This window comes from Piliocolobus tephrosceles, chromosome 3, assembly GCF_002776525.5.
Source record: "Piliocolobus tephrosceles isolate RC106 chromosome 3, ASM277652v3, whole genome shotgun sequence".
NCBI lineage: Eukaryota > Metazoa > Chordata > Mammalia > Primates > Cercopithecidae > Piliocolobus > Piliocolobus tephrosceles.
The window spans coordinates 16,243,943-16,262,145 of record NC_045436.1 but is presented as its reverse complement, the minus strand read 5'-3'; the positions used below and the strand labels follow the sequence as shown (position 1 = coordinate 16,262,145).

The window sequence follows — 18,203 nt, the reverse complement described above, 5'->3', positions numbered from 1 at the left end:
AATATGGTGTGATAATCTTATGAGACCACTATGAAACATGCGGTCTGTCGTTGACTAAAACATCATTATACGGTGCGTGACTATGTATGCCAAGTACTACACAAGTACCAGAAATACCAAATGTGACAAACATTCACCTGAGTAAGAAGTGAGTGGCCAGTTGTGGTGGCTCATGCCTGTAATCTCAGCACTTTGGGAGGCCGAGGAGGGTGAATCACTGGAGTTCAGGAGTTCAAGACCAGCCTGGCCAACATGGTGAAACCCCATCTGTACTAAAAATACAAAAAATTAGCCAGGCATGGTGGCACGCACCTGTAGTCCCAGCTACTTAGGAGGCTGAGGCAGGAGAATCGCTTCAACCTGGGAGGTAGAGGTTGTGGTGAGCCAAGATTGTGCCACTGCACTCTGGCCTGGGTGACAGAGCAAGACCCCATCTAAAAAAAAAAAAAAAAAAGAAGAAGTGAGCACTGGAGGCTGTGCGATCTGGGAAGGCAGCTGGACCAGGGAAGGGAGAACCTGGGCCAGGGAAGGTGGAGATTGCTTTTACTTATTCAAGTGGGTGTGAAGACAGACATGTAGCGATGCAGTTGAAAACCTACAAAAGACAAGTTTGGTGGAAGGGAAAGTTCATGTAGGAAAGCTGAGGGAGGTTAGGATTGGTTTCTGGAAGGCCTGGAGAAACTTTCCTACTATAATGAGGAGGAATAGTAACAGTGCTAACTGGCAACACAGAGGAGGATGGGCCAGAGTTGGGGAGGTTAGGGGCAAGGCAAGGAGACGAAGGGAAGGTATTGCAGGAGTCTGAGCATGAAGTATGGAATACCTGACTTTGTTCTGCATGTGATATATACCTGTATTTACTCAATTTTATTTTCTTCACTAAAGAGTACCAAGGCAAACTCGGTAGGTAATTTTGTGTATTTGAGGATTGATTTATAGTATCATTAATAAGTCTATTACTTTAAGTGGCACTTCATAGCCTTTCTCATCCAAGAGGATGTCATCCACATGTGCTTAGAGCTGGATTCTGCCATACATTTTGGGATCAGGCACTTCCCTGAAGGTGTTATGGGTCAGGTCTAGGAAGCTCATGGGCATACATTTCTGGCCAGGATAAGGGAGAGATTTGTTGTGGGGCAGACTGATAGAAGTAACACCTATTGCACATGGAAGACCAGTTACAGTACCAGGTTCAACGTGAGAAAGTTAGTATAAAGGACACTCCTCAAGGAAACTTAGGGTACTAACAAGCAAATGGCTTAAACAGAGGAACCCTTGATAAAGTAAGTGCTAAATAGCTATTTCCTTAACCTTAGTATTGGAGATTGGAATTCTGTGTTCTGTAGTGGTTTCTTATTATTCTTATGTAATAGTCTTGGCTCCCTGGTTGTAAGAAATGTGGGCAAGTCTCACACCTGCCTCTCCAAAAATGAATGAAGTGACACCTTAAATGTACCCCAGCCTTGCATCACCCTCTGGGGGCCTCCCACAATCCTGGGTCCTCAGCGATTCTATGGTGAGGCCACTAGATCACCACCAAAGGCTTTGGCAGACCACCATGTAAGCAAACCCTTAAACATTTTTAACAGACCCAAGGCTGACAGGAGTCAAACTTTATATAATAAAGGGGTATTAAAAACACAGCTATTTCCAATGATTCATTATGCACATGCTCATAAACACATTACACTTGTCACAGAACATATACCTGTAGTGTGCTTTCCAGCGGGGACTAAATAACACTTAATGAGAAGGCTGGCGGTGTTTTTTGATGTCAAGAACCCCAAGGTTCCAGCAGTGAAGGGGCATCACAGATGGTAGTCTTTTTGGTGGGAAGTCCCCTGGCCATTGGCTACCTATGGTGTGTCAGCCACAGGTTGGGAACCACTGCACTTGGTGAAGGAGCAATTTCCCCCGTGGCCTTACTCAGACCCATCATTAGACAGTTCCCTGAAAGTGAGCCTGAAAGTTTGCACAGTGGCCAGTGTAAGCCTTTAGGGAGAATTGGAGTGAATATTGCAGGCTCATGTCAAGAAAAGGAATCATATGTCATATGTGAAAAAAGCAGTCAAAGTGCCAGTGTACTGATGGAAAATGACTGCACCCAAAGCATTGTCTTTCATTGTGGATACCACACTCAAAAAGGAATATATATATTTTAAGTGTACAGAGGAGAGATACATTCAGAATAGGTTAGTAAGGCGAACCAAGCCACGTCACCTTGGGAGCAGTCGGAGGAACAGGATGCATGTGGAAAGACCTGGGAAGGCATGCTAGTTGCCCTCAAATATTTGGAGGGTTGTCAAGAGGAAGATTTTCCCAGGAGCATGGTAGGCAGAAATCAACAATAAAGGATGGAAACCACAAAAAAAAGATTTATAACAGAGAGGGGGTCAAGGGGAACGTGATCTAATAGCACTTTTCAAGAACGGGTGACTGGGGAGATATTGACTTCTCTGTCATTTGAGACATCCAAGCCTTGACATCACAACCACATTGAAAGAATATTGCAATAGGACTCAAGCAGCTGATCATGGAACTAAGTGATTTTAATTTTCAACCCTAGGACTCTGATTCTATGTACACAGAACTCGACTCTTAAGTAGAGTGTTCTTGTGAAACCCCTACAACTTTGATTGAAAATATATACTGAATTAAAATGTGCATGGTAATAAGTTTCTTTTTAGTGAACAGGAAACATGCCAAAGTATATCTTAACATTCAGTTGTAGATAATTATGTGAGCTGATTTTGTGTCAATGAATCTGAAGGTCTGATTTGGTCTTAGAAAATCATAAGGCACCCCAAGACTTCTAGGAAGTTACCTTTTCCATTTTTAGCATTTCATTTGATTGTCTGTTATCACCTGTAACACACACGTGCATACACATACAAACGCTGCTATAATTAACATTTTGGGTTCCTTTATCACTTTTTTAAACCTCAAACTTTTTATTATATAATGCGTACCTATTTGTAAACATCTGTTGCAAATCTCAGAGGTCACAGGTAGAAATGCTGTATTCCTAGCACTGGTAAGGTAAATCTATGTACACTGAACTCTGAGAATAGGCACAACAATTAGGTAGAAATTAGAGAAAGCAGCTCTAAGCGTCGACAAAAGAAAAAGTAGAAAGAGTAGGGAAAGTTGCTCTGCTCCAAAGACATAGGACTGAAAGGATTTTGCTTGGTGTCCTAGAAGATAACTTCCCTTCTTGTGCTTCATTAGGGTAGAGGAGATGAGAGGAGCAGGTATCAGAGTCCCTGCCTCCCAGGGATTCTCAGCCTAAGAGACTGGTTTACTGTACTTGCTTGCTTTATGGGCAATAGTTGACTTTGCATCTCAGAGGAGCTGTGAAAGGGTCAGAGAGGTTCTTTACTCTTTCTCTACATCAGAGGCCAGAAAGAGATAGAAGAGAATTAGGAGCAAATGTATTTGTTTCCCTGCCACCCAAACTAGCATCAAAATATGCTGAAGGCCAGGGTGGCCTGAGCTCCTCCATGACCCATGGCACTTAACAAAACATCTGCAGAGGAAAGTGTACCAGGGCAGAGGGGACTTTTCCACAAAGCACGGTCATGCCCTGCACAACAACTGAGGAATGAAGTATTTAGGAGTCTTGTGGGAAAAGCCGACAAATTCTGAAGACAGAAAGGCACACAATAAACGGTATTCTGTTAGGGTGCTGATAATGTTGATGACACTAGAAGCAAGGAAAAAGAGGATGTTCTCACATTTCAGAAGATTCTGGAATAGAGCTAATTCCTGGTGTTTTTTTTTGTTGTTGTTGTTCTAAAAATAAAAGTTTTTTTGTGTGTGCATGTTTTCCATATAGCGTCAAAGAATTGGGTAACCATCTTTATCAATTAAAAACATAATTGATCCCTGCAGCCTGGCTGTTGTGCAGACAGTCTCCCACTCTCTTCCCTGAGAGGTGTCTGTCCCCGCAGATGTGGGCTAGCAAGGCTGGCACTCGGTGACTATGAGATTGCCTTGAAACTGGTGAGTAGAAATTCTTTTGTTATGCTACTTATAACTTAGGTTTGATCTATGGGACCTTGACATTTTTAGTACTTCAGGCATTTCTGCATGCTTATAAAAGGTAACCCTAATCTTATTGCCAGCTAAGGAGTGTGTGACAGTTATACTTACACTACCTGGAGAGCTTGATTCATAGGTGCTGCCCATCCTGTATTGGTGTCCTGTTGTCCCTTTCCCCCAGCCCCTGCACCTGACCCCAGCATCCTCCTCATTTCTCCCTGAAGGAGTCCTAATGTTTTCTTGTTCCCTGAGAACATTCTATTGGTAAAAGGTGTGTCTATGTCTTCAACTACAGGAAGAACTGTGGGTTTCTCTGGATTCTAGGGGTACCTGGCAGGCATGAGAGCACTCTCAGAGGCAGGGCTTTGCTGGGCTATGAAGAGAATGCCCTTTGAGTTCCCCTGAAAGGGGGATGGGAAGCTCTAGATCCCTAACTGCCCTCATGGTACACAGGACTGGCTGAAATAATCCAAACTCAGAAGTTGAGTGCTCACGCATAGGGCTGTAGGGACCTGAGGTAAAACAGGGTGAGTCCAGCCATCCTGATAATGTCTGAGAGGAATTCAAGAGCATAAAAATTAGCCCAGTCAGTGAAAGCAAAAATCAGATTAATAGTGACTGATTGTTTGGTCCTGTACTTGCTCTACAGAAATATAATGCAAGTCACATATGTAATTTTAAATGTTCTAGTAACCACATCAAAAATAATAAAAAGAAACAGATGAAGTTAATTTTAATATTATATTTTATTTAACCTAACATGTCTAAAATATTATTACTTTCTTACCAACAAGCAAAAACTGAAGGAATTTATCACCACTAGACTGGCTTTACAGGAAATGCTCAAAGGAGTTCTACATCTGGAAGTGAAAAGACAATAATCACTATCATGAAAACACACAAAAGTATTAAACCCACTGGTAAAGCATATACACAAAGGCGAAAGAGAATAAAAACTTATCACTACTGAAAACCACCACATCACGATGATAAATAATAAGAGAGGAAGAAAGGAACAAAGGATATATAAAACAACCAGAAAACAATTAACAAAATAAGAGGAGTAACTCATTACTTATCAATAATAACCTTGAACATAAAGAGCTTAAATTCCCCACTCTTAAGTCAGCTTGTGGTGAATGTTGCCTAGCCTGGTAATCAAAAGATACAGAATGGTTGAAAGGATTAAGAGAAAAAAACATGACCCACCTATGTACTCCCCACAAGAAACTCACTTCACTTATAAAGACATACATAGACCAAAAATGAACGGATAGAAAAGATTCCTCACAGACAGAAACAAAAAATAAGCAGGAGTAGCTATACTTAACATCACATAAAATAGACTTTAAGTCAAAAACTGTTAAAAGAGACAAAAGTTACTATGTAATGATAAAAGGATCAAAAGGATCCTTCAGCAAAATAATATACAACAATGGTAAATAAATACACACCCAACATAGGAACACCCAGATACATAAAGCAAATATTGTTACATCTACAGGGAGATATAGACTTCAATACCATAATAGTTAGGAACCTTAGCACCTCACTGTCAGAATTGCACTGATCATCTAGAAAGAAAATCAACAAAGCAACATGTATTCCAATTGTATTTCAAATGAACCCAATAGACATTGATAAAACACTTCATTCAACAGCTGCAGAATGCACATTCTTTTCATCAGCACCTGAAACATTCTCCAGGATAGACGATATCTTAGGCCACAAAACAAGTCTTAATGTATTTAAAATAATTAAAATCATATCAAGTATCTTTTCTGAGCACAATGGAATAAAACTAGAAATCACTAACAACAGGAACTTGTGAAACTCTTGAATACATGAAAACTAAACAACATACTCCTGAGTAAACAATGGGTCGACAAAGAAATTAAGAAGAAAACTTAAAAGATTTTTTGAAACGAAAGAAAATAAAGACACAACATACCCAAATTTATGAGTTACAGCTAAAGCCAGTCTAAGAAAGAAGTTTATAGATATAAACACCTACTTCATAAAAGTAATGAGATTTCAAATAAACAACCTAATGTAGGAGCTAAAAAAAAGTTTATCTCAGGGAGGTAGAAAGTACGATGATGATTACCAGAGGCTGGGAAGGGGGTTAGGAGGTTGTAAAGAGGTTGGTTAATGGGTACAAAAGTACAGTTAGATGGAAGAAATAAGTTCCGGTGTCGGACAGCATAATGAGGTAACTCTAGTTTACAATAATTTATTATAATAGCCAGAAGATTTGAAACGTTTCCAACACAAAAATATAATAAATGTGTGAGGTGACTGATATCCTAATTACTCTGACTTGATCATTACACCTTATATTCATGTATGGAAATATCACAAATGGAGGCGGGGCAAGATGGCGGAATAGAAGGCTCCACCTACCATCCCGTCCCCGCTGCACCCTCACCCCCCTGCAAGGACACCAACTTAAGAACTATCTATATAGAAAAAAATACCTTCATAAGAACCAAAACTCAAGTGAGTACTCATAAGTACCTGGTTTTAACTTCATATCACTGAAGAGGCACTGAAGAGATTAAAAAACAGTCTTGACTCGCCACTGAATTGCCAAGACACCACCCCTGCCCCACGCCAGGCAGCAGTGAGTGCCAGTGCTGAACTAAGTTCAGAGATGGTGGACTCATGGGGCATGCGACATACTGAGACACCAGCTGGGGCCGCCAAGGAAGTGCTGGCATCACCCCTCCTCTAGTCCCATACTGCACAGCTCACAGCTTCAAAAGAGACCTTCTGGTTTCACTTGAGGAGAGGAAAGGGAAGAATGAGGAGGACTTTGTCTTACATCTTGGATACCAGCTAAGCCACAGCAGGATAGGGCACTGGTCAGACTCATGAGGCCTCCATTACAGGCTCTTGCCCCAAGGCAATATTTCTAGACACACCCTGGTCCAGAAGGGAACCCCGTGCCCTGAAGGAAAGGACCTAGTCCTGGCAACATTTATCACATGATAACTGAAGAGCCCTTGGGCCCCAAATAACCAGCAGTGATAGCCAGGTACTACATTGAGGGCCTTGGTGAGCCTCTGAGACGTGCTGGCTTCAGGTATCAACCCTGCCACAGTGGGTAAAGGACCAAGTGGGCTCTTAGGGTTCATGATTCCAGGACTTGATTCTTGGATGGCATTTCTGAACCTGCCCTGGGCCAGAGGGGAGCCTGCTGCCCTGAAGTGTGATTACCATGCTAGGCAACATTCACCACAAGCTGACTTAAGAGACCTTGGGCCTTGAGAGGTGATTGGTGGTACTCTGGCAGTGCTCCTCATGGACAGGGGTGATGGTGCCTATGGGGAGCAGGGGTGTCCTCTACTTTTAGAAAGGGGAGAGCAGAGTGGGAAGGACTGTGTCTTGTGGTTTGGGTGCCAGCTCAGCCACGATACAATAAAATACCAGGTAGACTTCTAAGGTTTTTGACTGTAGTTCCTGACTCCTGGATGGCACTTCTGGACCCACCCAGGGCCTGGAAAACCTTGCTGCCCTGAAGGGAAGAACACAGACCTGGCTGGCTTTGCCACCTGCTGATTGTAGAGCCCCAGGGCCTTGAGCAAACATAGACAGTAGTCAGGAAGTGGTTATAGCAGGCCTTGGGTGAGACCCAGCACTGTGCTGGCTTCAGGTCTGACCGAGTTTAGCCATAATGGTTGTGGTCACAGGGGTACTCGTGTTACTCCACTCCCCAGCTTTAGGTGGCTCAGAACAGAGAGACTCTGTATGTTTGGGAGTAAGTAAGGGGAAAGAACAAGAGTCTCTGCCTGGAAATCCAGAGAATTCTCCTGGATCTTGTCCAAGACTATCAAGGCAGTTTCTCTACGAGTCTGCAAGAACCACAGCATTACTGTGCTTGGGGTGCCTCCTAAAGCAAAAACTGTTTAGATCATAACACCCGAGTCTTTCAAATATCTGGAAAGCCTTGCTAAGAAAGACAGCTATAAATAAGCTCAGATAGTAAAGACTAAAATAAATACCTAATTCTTCAATGTCCAGACATCAAAGAACATCTGCTAGCATCAACACCATCCAAGAAAATGTGACCTCACCAAATGAACTAAATAAGGCACCAGGGACTGATCCTGGAGAAACAGAGATATGTGACCTTTCAGACAGAGAATTCAAAATAACTGTGTTGAGAAAACGCAAAGAAATTCAAGATAACACCAAAGGAATTCAGAATTCTATCAGCTAAATTGAACAAAGACATTGAAATAAAAAGAATCAAGCAGAAGTTCTGGAGCTGAAAAATGCAATTGGCATACTGAAGAATGTATCAGAGCCCTTTAATAGCAGAAGAAAGAATTAGTGGGCTTGAAGATAGGATAGTTGAAAATACACAGTCAGAGGAGAAAAAAGATCCTACAGGATCTATACAGAAAATAGCCTTAAAATAGCCTTAAAAGGGCAAATCTGTAATTGGCCTTAAAGAGATGGGGGAGAAAGTTTATTCAAACGGTTAATAGAAAACTTCCCAAACCTACAGAAAGATATCAATATCCAAGTACAACAAGGTTATAGAACACCAAGTAGATTTAACCCAAAGATGACTACCTCAAGGCATTTAATAGTCAAACTCCCAAAGGTCAAGGATAAAGAAAGGATCCTAAAAGCAGCAAAAGAAAATAAACAAATACCATACAATGGAGCTCCAATACTTCTGGCAGCAGACTTTTCAGTGGAGACGTTACAAGCCAGGAGAGAGCAGTATGGCATATTTAAAGCACTGAAGAAAAAAACCCTCTTACCCTAAAATAGTGTATCCAGTGAAAATATCCTTCAAACGTGAAGGAGAAATAAAGATTTTCCCAGACAACAGAAGTTGAGGAATTTCGTTAATACCAGACCCATCTTACAAGAAATGCTAAAGGGAGTACCTCAGTCAGAAAGAAAAGGATATTAATGAGCAATAAATAATCACCTGAAGGTACAATACTGACTGGTAATAGTAAACAGAAAAACATAGAATATTATAACACTGTAACTGTGGTGTGTAAGCTACTCTTATCTTAAGTAGAAAGACTAAAAGATGAGCCAATCAAAAATAATAACTACAGCTTTTCAAGACATAGTACAATAAGATATAAATAAAAACAACAAAAAGTTAAAAAGTGAGGGGATGAAATTATGGCAAGCTTTTATTAGTTTTCTTTTTGCTTGTTTGTTTATGCAAATAGTGTTAAGTTGTTATCATGGTAAAATAATGGGTTATAATACAGTATTTTCAGGCCTCATTGCAACCTCAAACCAAAAAACATACAATGGATACACAAAAATTAAAAAGTAAGAAACTAAATCATATCACCACAGAAAAGCATCACCACTAGAGAAAGGCAGGAATGAAAGAAAGAAGAGAAGACCAAAAAACAACCAGAAAACAACTAACAAAATGGTAGGAGTAAGTCTCTGCTTATCAATAATGACATTGAATGTAAATGGACTAATTTCCCCTTTGCCTTGACAGGCTCTACACTGCCCTGTGGAAGAGCTGCCTTGGGTGTAGGATTAAGGTTGTGGACCCTTCCTGGATTCTGAGAATTACCACAAACTTGCATTCCTGGAATATAGGTTTTTATTTTTATTTTTTATTTATTTATTTTTTGAGAAGAAATCTCACTCTGTTGCCCCGGCTGGAGTGCAGTGCCATGATCTCAGCTCACTGCAAACTCTGCCTCCCGTGTTCAAGTGATTCTCCTGCCTCAGCCTCCTGAGTAGCTGGAGTCACAGGCACGTGCCACCGTGCCCAATTAAGTTTTGTATTTTCAGTAGAGGTGGGGTTTCACGATGTTGGCCAGGCTGATCTTGAACTCCTGACCTCGAGTGATCGGCCTGCCTTGGTTTTTAATAGTTCTGTCTGGTATCTGTAATCAGAATGGGTTCTCTCCAAAGAAAGGCTATACCATTGAGGGAAGGAACCTGAATCGAGAAGCAGTAGACAGGAATTCTTATTCTTTATCTAATGGTCATTAACTCCAAATAAACTCTTTAACCTATCTGGGTCAGTTTCCTCTAAGACCCCTAAGTTCTGATATTTTGTGATTTTGTGTTTATACCAATGACAACTTTGTGGCTTATAGACTGTGTGTGAAATACCAATGACAATGAACACTGAGAATCCTGGAAGGTTGGGGAGAAGGAGCTGAGTGGGTGGGGCTCATACACTAATGGGTAGCATGGGGCTGGCGTTCTATCCAGTGGATCAACCGAAAAGCAAAGGAACTGAGCTGGTGGCATATAAGGCAGCTGAGCCAAGATTCAATGAGCAGTCGGGGGGAAAATGCCGATTCAAGCAGCAGTCAAGCAATATTTATGACCAAATTTTCAAACTGTTAAGAGTCTGTGGTCAAGTAAGTTGACCAGTTTTTACAATCTTTTGTTTCAGTGGAAGGGTGGGGAATGTTGGAGAATGGGGCTTCTAAAAGATATTAGTAGAATCTCACTACCTATATAGCATCTGAACACATGAGTAAAGCAGAATATTGAAATTACCTAAATAATGAAATAAAAATCACTTTTATTTCAACCATCTCAATATTTTATAAAAAATATCTGGAAATATCCCCGTTCACTTTTTAACATTACCTGCTAAACCCAAAAAGTAAAATGAACTTTAATAAACAGACAGAGTCACAGGTCATGGCTGTCCATAAAACAGGACTAGAATGTGTTTATTCAGGGTTTTCAGGAAATTTAGTTGATGGATTCAGTTGGAAGCACTATTAATTGTTCCTTCTCAATTAACAAAATAACCACCAAATTAACCAAAAATTGTGGTTGTAAAGAAACACTATCAGAATAGTACCCTTATATTGTCTAAGTATCATTTTCAAAATGTTGAATGTATATAGGGGGGTATGTACCTCTTAGGATGGTTCTTATAAAACAACCACCACCACCAAAAAATAACAAGTGTTGCTGAGGAAACGGAGAAGTTGGAAACTTCATGCTTTGCTGGTGGGCCTGTAAAGTGGCACAGCAGCTGTGAAAGACAGTTTGGCAGCTTCTCAAAAAGTTAAACTTGAAACCACTATATAACTCAGCAGTTCTATTGCTAGGTATATACACAAAAGAATTTAAAGGAGAGATTTGAACCGAGATTTGTACATCCATGTTCATTGCAGCATCATTCACCATAGCCAAAATGTAGAAACAACCCAAATGTCCATCATGGATGAACGAATAAACAAAACATGGTATGTACATGCAATGGGATATTGTTTAGCCTCACATAGGAAGGAAATTCTGACACATACTACAATATGGAAGAATCTTGAAGACATTATGTTAAGTGAAATGAGCCAGTAATAAAATGAAAACATTATACAATTCCACTTATATCAAGTACCTAGTATAGTCAAATTCACAGTTACAGAAAGTACAATAGTGGTTACCAGGTGCTGATAGAAGAGAGGAATGGGAAGTTATTCTGATATGGGTACAAACTTTCTGTTTGGTAAGGTGAAAACACTGGAAATAGATAGTGCTGATGGTTGTACAACAATATGAATGGACTTAATGCCACTGAATGATACACTTAAAAATAGGGAAAATGGTAAATGTTATGAATATTAAACCACAATTTATTTGTGTATGTGCGTGCACATGCATAGACAACACACACAAAATCCCAACCTTCCCTTTTTTTTTCAGACGTTTTCAGCAGATTTATTCATAATGGCCAAAACAATTGAAACTGAATGTCCATTAACAGAATAACTGATAAATAAATTGTGGTATACAATGAATATTTAATATGGTAGGCAGAATTTTAAGATGACCTTCAAGGTTCCCAACCACTGATATATATGCCCTGGATAGTCTCCTCTCCTTGACTGTGGGCAGGATCTGAGGATGTAATGGGATGTCCCTCCTGTGATATAATTCCTGTAATTAAGTTGTGTTATTTGGCCTAGGTGAGGGGATTTTTTTATTGAGGTAATTATATACATACACATATATATTTTGTATATATACATATTATATACATACATATATACAAATTATATATATATATATATGAAATTTACCATCTTTACCATTTCTAAGTGTACAGTTCAATGGTAATAAATAAATTTATATTCTCTTTTCTCCTTCCTCCCTCCGCTTCCCCCTTCTTGGCCTCTGGTAACCACCAATCTATTCTCTGTCTTCATGAGCTCCACTTTTTTCACTTCCACATATGAGTGAGAACATGCAATATTTGTCTTTCTGTGCTTCGACCTTACCTTTGTGTGCATTGAGCAAGTGGTTTTTCTTCCTAGGTATGAAGGGAGTGTCATTTCCTTTTCTCCAAACCTTCCTTTCAAACAGAGAGGATAATTACGAGCAATAAAGGAGACTTGGCACAAGTTTGGAGCCAAGTCCCCTTTCCTTGGTTTAAAGACCATTTATGGACAAAATAGCCAGTCTGAAGTTGGGGATACAGGTTAAAAAGAAGAAGAAGAAAAAAAATCTTGTGCAACTTCAGAGAGCTTACACTCGTGGCCAAATGGAACAAGTTTCTTTTTTATTTGGTACATAAATTTGTCCTAAGCAATGCACTCAAAGGGAAAATTCCCAAACAGCAGTGCTGGGTCTAGAGTCATTTGTCAAATTAATCATGATATATTTTCTTGCCTTGAATAGTGTCAGCTGGAGTATGTTACATTCCATCTTAGGAAGGGAATCCAAGTGAAGAATTCCTAACCAACAATTTTTCAGTCTACAGAAAGAGCGAAAGTCCAAGTCCTTTCATTACTGTTCACGACACTTTTTCCATGGTCTTTCAGTTGGGAAGATACAGTCAAATAGCAGAATGAGGATTGAAACCTCATACAGAGTTATGAAACCAACACAGTGTTGATGTTAAGGGAGACCAGGATTCTAATCAGAGGCAATGCTGGGTTCGGTACAAGATAACCACTTAGGGAAAATGGAAAAATAATGTCAGACCTGATAAATATCTGACAAAGAAAGAGTCTTTGTCAGAAACTTAAAGAAAGAGTCGAAATGCTTAACTCAGTCTTTTTTCCGATACTGCGTCTGAAGTATGTGGGCCATCTGATAATGAAATTTTAGCATTCAGCCATATAATATTTGACAAAGTAATGTACTTCATACTCAAAGCTGCAAAAATATAGTGAATTATAAAATTAGATATCAGTTTGAACACTACACAATTTTTAAAATGTAAAATTTAGTAATACTGAAATGTTATGTTCATTTACTTCATTTGAAGTATGTCAATATTCTATTTGACTCAGTAAACATAATCTAGTCACCTTGCTCATGAAAGTCCATAGGAAAAAAATAAATTTGGCTATCAACTAATTTCTCTAGTTTCTGAATGTTACCAGTTATGAGCGTTTCTCCTCCTCCTCCAAATTTGTACCTAATATTAGGACAAGGGACATACGTATCTCTACATAAAAAGCAGAGGGCTGGAACTTTTCTGATCATTTGGATTTTAAAAAACATTCCCCATGGAACGTACAACCAACTGAAGCAATATTTTTAAAGAAAATATATTTTTCTTAATGTATCATGTTAATTTCCTCTATTCTTCTCTTGTTTGAATGTGAGTAAGCAGTCCATTGGGAAAAAAAAAAAGATATTTTCCTGTTGTAGTAAAGCATCATATCATCTAGCTTTTTGGCATTGGTGTAGAATCCAGACATCCTTTATATGATGTGATATGATGACTAGAATTTAACCTAAGTGATTAGTCAATGCACTAGATTAAAAGTGAATGAATCCACTCAAGAGACAGGCAAGCACAGGGGCAAAGAAGTCATCCTTAGCATCCTAACTGTTGCCTTTTAGGTTTATGTGAGCATGGGGAGAGTAGAAAAGACTGAATATGAGGGCAAAAATTGCTTGTCACCTGAGGCCAGATTTTTGTCTTGAATTGTTTTGGGAGAACTTTGCCAACAACTTAGAAAAAAAATGATAACTTAGACGTTCACCTATAATTCTTAGAACCCCTCCCACTGGTGCAAAATATTAGCCTAGGACACTCTTGTTAAAATGGTCCTTTGAGATTTAGTGTCTCTAGGCTAACTGAATCTGCCTCAATCTCATTTCATCTGAATTCTAAAAGCCACATATATTCTGATGTTCCAATTATGTTGTCACATTGAGTCATGCAAGCTAGCAAGCTTTGGGATTAGTAGAGGAGAACATTTTGAAATAATCTAAAAAAACAAACAAACCATGCTTTTTAATTACAAGAGGATGGGGAATGAGGAGATTTTCCCCAAGTGGAAATTGCACCCAAATGGAAGGAAGGCTTTACAAAAATAGAATTATTGAAAAATATCACTAAAATGATGTCTAGGTGTTAAGTCAAGTGACTCCCTATATATTTTAGCTCAATTAAGCTGACGAAATTTGCCAATTTATCCATTCACTGATGAAAACCTTTGCTGAATGTTCACTATATACTAAGCATATACAGTCATGTGCAACATAACAATGTTTTCATCAACGATGGACCACATATACAATGGTGGTCCCATAAGATTATACTGCTGTATTTTTACTGTATCTTTTCTATGTTTAGATATGTTTAGATACACAAATAGTTACCACTGTGTAACAACTGCTACACTATTCAGTGCAGTAACATACTGTCCAGGTTTGTAGCCTGGGAGCTACAGGCTATACTATATAGCCTAGGTATATTGTAGCCTAGGCTACACTATATGCCTTTGGTGGTACGGTGGACTATACCACCCTAGGTTTGTGTAAGTACACTCTGATCACACAATAACAAAATAGCCTAATGACAGATTTTTTGGAACATATCCCAGTTGTTAAGTGACACATGACTGTAGATGAGTATTGAATAACACTCATGTGTAAGGGAAACGAAGAAAGAGCACCCTCTGGCCCTTTGAGGGGTTTCATTTTCAGAGATGGCCCGCATCAGACATGGACGGCTGCCTGTACCAGGCTAGGCTCTCTAGCATATTTTCTCACGAGGAGGAGAGCGGTTTAGAAGGTCCTTAAAGTATTTCATTGTTCTATCATGTATGCAATTGATCAGCATTAGAAAGAAATTTTGCACCGTGGAGAGTCAAGCATTAACATGATGTGTACTTATAAGTAAACTCATCCCTACTTAGAAACCCATCCATAAAAGCAAACTTTTTGTCCCTGGGAGACCCAGTGACATCACAGTTTGAAAACCTATTCCAATAAAGACTATCAAATCAAGGACTGAGTCTTATCCACATTTATACTTGTGGCACCATGCTTTGCTCAGAGTAAGTGCTCAGAAAGTCATGTTTTATCTAGAGTGAAAGAGGTAGGCTTCTGCACAGCGACATACATAGCATGCTCAGAAGTAGCCTGAGTAGACGCTCTGAAGTATCCCCAGTGCAGTGATCCAAGTAACTTAAGGTTAATATTGCCGCCCTGTGTATACACAGACTGCCTGAGGCCTTTTCATTTCATTTAGTTTGGAAGTCACACAAGACAGGGTTCAGAATTTAAAAATTGGATACTATGTTGGGTATTGGTGATGGGCCATGAAAAATAAATCAGTTCCTTTAAGGAGTATTTTTAAAACTCAGGAATTGTTTAGAGAAAAAGAAGGGGCAAAGCAATTTTTCCCAATAAATTTTTCTGTAATCAATTAAATCTTTTTAGGATTTGGACAATATAACAGACTCAGAATTTTGTCATAAAAAATAAAACTGCCAAGATAATAATATAAAATAAATGTAGAATATTTAATTTTTATGAATCTTCTTTTTATTAAAAAATAGACTGACAATTTATCCCTCAACAATCTTCCAACTGTTTAAAGTAGTTAAATGATATGTGCTATTTAAAAATTATTAGGCATTCATTAAATTGGCAAGATATTAGATTTCATGTATTCAAGATTTTGCTTTGGTAAGAAGCAAATTTTGTAAACTCCCTATTGGAATCATGTATTTTGGGAATTAGATATTTTTGGATGTGAACTGCGGTTTTCTTCTAACTGCAGGGAAAACGCTGTCTAAAAGAAAATAATAAATTTGTATCTGCTGAGTTCTCTTAGCATAAGGCACCAACAGAACAGTCTCAGGAAGGGAGAATAAACCATCTTCCCACTCATCCTTCAGAGGATTTAGATAAAGTGAAGGGAAGAATCGTTCTCCAGCTCCTTCGGAATTTATGCCGGCATAAGGGGAGGCTTGTTACTGCTGGATCCATTGCCTGCTCAAGGTTACTTATTCCACTAAGACGCACATCCTACCACGGACCACGGCTTTGTAGCTAGCCAGGCTCTGAGTATGTGTGTAGATGAACCAGTTCTCTCTCCAGTAAATGAATGACAGCCTTTCTAGGGCTCTTGTCTTCTGCTGGGAGGCAGAACATCTCTAGCCCAGGAAGAATGCCCAGACAGAGTCAGGGGGAATGGAGACATGAGATAGACTTCATATTTGTGATCTATCCCCTTTCTTTCTCTCTCTCTCTTTTTTTTTTTTTTTGGCATGGGTGGTGGTCGGGATGTGTTGTTTTTGTTGTTGTTATTTCAGATATCATTGGTAAGCATCTCAATATGTGTTTACTAGGTAGTATAAATTATTACAAGAACAGAAGATAACAGGACTTTTAATCGGTACAGAAACCTATATTGGGCATCTATTTTGTGCAACCCACCAAGCAGGTCATATGGGAGATGCGAGACTAATGAGACATAATTCCTCCTTTGTGGAGCTTACAGTCTAAGTGACTGAGACCAGCTTGCAGGTAACTGAGTGTTTCAGTCATACTGACGTGTCAGGCTGTCTTTGGTTGCTGAGTATGTGGTTATAAAGACTGTGAAGAAACAAATCACCCTTCCACCAAAGCAAATTGAATAATGAAGACCCAAATTGGATCATTAGTCATTTTCTATTTTTAAATGTGCTTCATAAAGACATTTACTTACTAAAATCAGCTTTTGTCTTATACAACATTAAAGAAACCATATGACTGTTTTAATATAGTTCAAGGAAATTATCTGAATGAAGTAACTTGATTTGTTATTTTTCACTATTGTGGGAACTTTTAGAAGCACCATCATTCTAATTAATAGCAGTGAAATACAAGTTTATTTAATAGTTTTTAAAAGTTAGATATGTTCACAGTTTAATGAAAAAAGGTAAATAAAATTAATAAACTTCATAAAAATCAGTGGACTCTGGAAAACGTTTTAAAAATTCTTCTGTGGGTAACAGGCTTTCAGCACGTTTTCCCCCAAAGATCAAAGGGCATGAATTAAAATGAAATAAGGAAAGACTGCTAATTTTTAACCCTTAAAGATTAAGTATTTAAGAAGAGATAAAAATTGAAAATGTCATATACTTTTTGAAAATTAAAAGAAACTCTGTTCACGTGATAAAATTATGACTGTGCACAAAGAATTTTTAAAAGTCATTACTCCTGGATACTAAGATTAGAAATACTTACATACTAAGTAGAGTGATAGAAAAAAGAAACCATCTGATTGATTTATGAGAATAAATTCAAAAGTCCTTTGAAGTATTAGAATCATCCCGTATAATGGCAAGCACATGGTAGGGTAGGTTCTTAATAAACTGGGTACAGTTGGGAGAAAACAATGCAGTTTTGGACCAGAGAATCAAAACCTTCTGGACTTTTCTAGGCTTTTTCATTACGGCCAAGCCTCCACTGGGCCTGACCTCTGACACTATTGGTATCCTAACTTTGGCTTTCTATGAAACAAAAATAAGAAATATTTCTACAAAGAATCACCCCATCCTGCAGGCAGCTGATAGCATAGAAATTGGAATAATCTTGTCTTAAGCTTCTACCAACCTCACCCATCCTGCTACACACACCATTTTATACTTCAATGAGTATTTAATTCAACAAAAAATAAAAATTTTAAAAATGACCATTTCAGAGTGAAAAAAAATGTTTAGGCAAACCAGTTTTTGGATTGACTTGCCTGGTAAGTGTTGGCAAATGTGCACTCTGGTAGCCTATGTACACACCCAGCCTAGGAGAGGGTATTAAGTCCTGAAGGGTGGAAGATGGACAATGAATTTTGTTTTGCTCTTTTGCTCTTGTTGCCCAGGCTGGAGTGCAATGGCACGATCTCGGCTCACTGCAACCTCTGCCTCCTGGGTTCAAGCGATTCTCCTGCCTCAGCCTCC

General features: G+C 39.0%; 1 protein-coding gene across 1 annotated transcript in view; it reads right to left on the bottom strand.

The window, feature by feature from the left end:
* SCRG1 (stimulator of chondrogenesis 1) overlaps window positions 1–18,203 on the bottom strand; it is a 134,387-nt gene that overhangs the window by 72,293 nt on the left and 43,891 nt on the right. Inside the window, exon 2 of the mRNA XM_023226734.2 lies at window positions 12,294–12,367. The gene's annotated coding sequence lies outside the window, so the exon portion shown is untranslated. The remainder of the gene's footprint in view (window positions 1–12,293; window positions 12,368–18,203) is intronic.